Genomic DNA, 4,174 nt, shown 5'->3' with positions numbered 1-4,174 from the left:
AAAAGATTAATTTCATTTTAAAAAAGATTACATTTTTATTAAACGGCAATACACAGATTTCCATTTCTTACAAGGGTCACGATACTGAGGAGCACTCTCTCAAATGAGGCTCTCACAGTTGTGTGTAAGCTGTCATTATGATACATGCCTCTAGGGGTGGAGTGGCAAGGGATATTTCAATGGGCTGGGCACATGCGAGGAAGGTGTGGAGCTAGTAGTTTGGGGAGGGCATGGAATGCAGTTCTGCATGAGCTGCAGAGGGAGTTGAACACGGATGTGTTCCCACCGCAGCACAGTCAGGGATCTCAGCATCTGTTTGGTCCTCCATGAGCTTTATCATCCACTCCTGCTCCTTTATTATTTTCTCCTGCCCGTCTCCTTCTGCTGGCTATCTATTCTGAGCTTTTTGTCGATTGTCTCCCTCCACGCTCTGTAATCGCTATATCTGCAGCCTCAGATGATTGAAGCACTTCTTTAAAAATGTCCTCTTTACTCCTCCTTGTTTGTCTTCTTATCTGACAGAGAGGGTCTGCTGGTGTGTAGGAAGTGGCCCTCAAGATCACATCTGCAGAAGCAAATGAAACAAACAGAGGCAGTATTGTGAGGGCACTCACAGCCTTGAATCATAAAAGTTACATACACCTCTTTCTCACTTTCCTGTGGTAAGCACCTAGCATGGAGAGAGTCCTAACCTTGGTGAGTTCTGGGGGAGGTGAAGGGGCAAGATGGGACAAAGGATATGAGTGGCTTCCAAAGGGAATCATTACAAGCACCTAGGGACACTATTCTGATTACTGGCACTGTTTTCCACAGGCGATGTGACTGAAGCTGATCTCCGACTCCTGAGGGTAACGGAGAATGCAAGGGTGCATCTCTTCCTGCATGTTTGTGGCTTCAGACTGGGTCCATATGCTGCTTGTCTGTGTGTTGCTTTGGTTCCTGCAGAAGTAATTGCCGATTGGTGTGGCAAAGTTTCCTACAGCAGAGGAAGAATCAAAGAAGCTGTGCCAAGGAACCTTCGGCACAGGATTGCAGAGTATCTCCAGGAAAGTTTCCTAGAGATCTGTATGGAGGATTCCCAGGATATCCCAGTGTGCATTAACAAAATTTTCCACAGGGCCCCCACTGCATATCTGCACAGGGGAATGAGAAACAGATGCAAATATTGCTAGTGTTGTTAAGTTCTATCCCTTATCCCACTTCTATTACGAAAAAGAAAAAGCTGAGCTCCATCTAATGTCACCATGCAGTATTAAAGCAAAATGAATATTTATGTAGCTTCTCTCGCTTACATCAAGTGTGCCATAGCTGGTGGCTAGACCCCTCTGGAGTCGAAAACAGTTCCTGGCTTGCCACACCTCTAGACGACCCTATCGCCTGTTCCCACATACTCCTCCAACTCCACTTTCTCATCCACCACTTTGTCCTGAGGATTGATTCCATTGACCACTGCCGCCTCCAGTCCCCCACCCCCAGGCATCCACGGGGCTCTTGGCAGTGCGATTGCTCCCAAGGATGGCGTGCAGCTCCTTGTAGAAGTGGCATGTCTTCGGTGCTGCACCAGAACAACGGTTGGTCTCCCTTCCTTGCCTTCTGATATGCCTGCCTCAGCTCCTTATCTTTGCACGGCCCTGCTGCGTGCCCCTTCTCCATCATGCCGCAAGCAATCTGCTTGCAGGTATTAAAGTTCCTACAGCTGGAGTGGAGCTGCGGCTGGACAGCCTTCTCTCCGCACAGATCCAGCAGACCCAACAACTCTGGTGTATCCCATGCAGGAGCACATTTGCTGTGGAAAGCCAGCATGGTCAGCTGAGAGGATACTATATGAATTCTCCACACTGAGCAAATATAGGAAGAAGAATTTCATAACTTCCCAGGTCTTTAAAGGTGGAGGGGCGCATGCCTGTGTACTTGGCTGCAGGGCAGTGGAGTTCAAACTGCTGACCAGAGTGGTCTTGATGGGCACTGTTAGACACCTCCCACAAGCCAGTTAGGATGATGTAAGCAATGTAATGTCACTCTAACTTTGTTGCAAAAAGCTCTATGCCTTTTGTCAAGATAGTTTTATTATGTCGGTGTAGCAGGAGCGTTAAATCTGAAGAAGGAGCATTGCAGTGTGCACACCTCCATTATTTTGTCGAAGAAAGCTGCCTTTTGTCAACAAAACTGTGTATTGTAGACAAAGCCTTACAAAAATTGAACTCAAAAGGTGAATATGCTGGGAAGTTAGGTGTGTGTGAAAAGAGGGGGTTATAACAGAAGTTCTTCTGAAACCCATAGCAAGCACTAAGCCCTTCATTATACCTATTGAATTTCTAAAGAGGGTTGTGCTGTCCCTTCCCTCCTCACCCTCATTGAAGTTCCAATCTAAGTGCTAATAAGAGAATCCTAACTCCATATATGAACTCTATACTGTTCTGACAGCTAAATGTCATGCAATAGAAGTATATTTAACCAAATACTTTCTGCAAATACAAAAAGTACAGTAAAAATTGCATCTTAGAGTAGAACAATAAATGGAGCATGACAAGCTAAAATGAAAAGGATTTGGATCGCTTTAAATTAAAGGCAAGATGCCATATCAACAACACTGATGTCTTGTGTGTGAGAAGTCCAGTAGGTCCAAACAAAAGGCTGGAATTTAGAATGAATGGTAAAGAGAATGCTAAAGCCAAATCAGAAAGTGAACACAAGTTGTAATAAAAAATTACTGACATTTTTAAATGAATTCAGCTGGTTGGAAATAATCTTTTCAGTACTTTGGTGGGCATGCCAGACTCCTGTATATGTCTGTTCTCTAAACTAAACTAAATATAGGTCAATGGTATCATTAGCCGTTACCACTCTAAACAAAGAACATGCAAATAATGGCTGCTAATGACTCACCATAGAGCTTCATCTCTTGCCATTGATAATGCCAGCATCAGTCTGGGTAAACAATCTAGCATTGCTCAAGGATTCTTGGCAAAGTCCTCTAATGTCATCATTTGGCAGTCACTAAGTCATAGCACTGAACAAATAGCAAAAGGCGCAGCAACTGAGGAAAGCAGAAACTCTTTTTCACTGTTCTTCCACTCTCCCTCTTATCACGCTAGCCTTCTTGTTAAATAGATAAACTGGATACAGCAAAACCTAAATGGTTATTTTGGAAAGCAGGGGGGGTACATGATCTATAACTGGTTAAAACATTAACTATGTATGTTTAGCTTCCTACATCAAGGAAAGATTCCTATAGGTCCTCAAAGCCAGTATAAACTTGCGACTGTACTACAAGAACTTAACTAAGTACTTGGGAAGAATTATGATGGGAATAAGGCATAAAACTGTTGAAGAATGAAGTCAGTGAACTACTGGAGAGCGTACTCATGTGAAACAGAGAGGAAGAATACATCCTTTGCTAAATTTGTCATTTATGATAGGGGTACCAGAAGAATTTAAGGAAGCCAATTTGTTACCACCAAGAGAACTTTAGAGTACAGGATTACCCCTAAAAACTACTGGTATGGTAGTTCACTCTATTGGAATTTCCAGGGAGACAATCTTCCCTTGAAAGGACACGGAGACAGCCCTCCAATCTAGATAGAACACATAAACTGTGATACTTCAAAAACAGATGCCAAATTTATTTAGATGTGAATGGTTACATTAAGTAGAAAGAGAGAGAAATCAAGCATGGCTTATAACCATAAAACAATATACTCAATATACAGAAATAAAACATTTATCAGAATACAACTATTAGAAGATATACGGTACAGAAAATACTTCGACTACTAGAACATTTACGGTAAAAGAATGTTCTGGGTAAGACTATTACTATAACTTAACACTGAACACTATTAATTAAAAAATAATATACTTAACACTCTATATAAACCGTAAACATCTATACTTAAACATCTAACATCCAGCAAGGGGGGGGGGGGGGGGGGGGAAATCAGGCGTTTGCTGGATGGGTAGAGGGGGAGAATCTCACTCAGACCACAAGCATCCAACTTTATTGACATGCAGACTCAGGTGGCCTTTTACTTACACAACCTTTAAAACATCCCTCTGTTCGTCAGGGAAGGTCCTTCTGCTCTGTCCCAGGATTGCTAAGAGTGTTACCTCAGGCTCAGACACAGAGCGGGGACTCAGTTAGCCCGGTTGCCTGTAGGCCCAGAGGCACCTGTGG

This window comes from Emydura macquarii, unplaced genomic scaffold (genome assembly GCF_026122565.2).
Source record: "Emydura macquarii macquarii isolate MOO-44397 ecotype Brisbane River unplaced genomic scaffold, CSIRO-AGI_Emac_v2 contig_3530, whole genome shotgun sequence".
In the NCBI taxonomy this organism is placed as follows: Eukaryota; Metazoa; Chordata; order Testudines; family Chelidae; genus Emydura; species Emydura macquarii.
The sequence above is the reverse complement of the archived record's forward strand: the minus strand, read 5'-3'. Positions refer to the sequence as shown.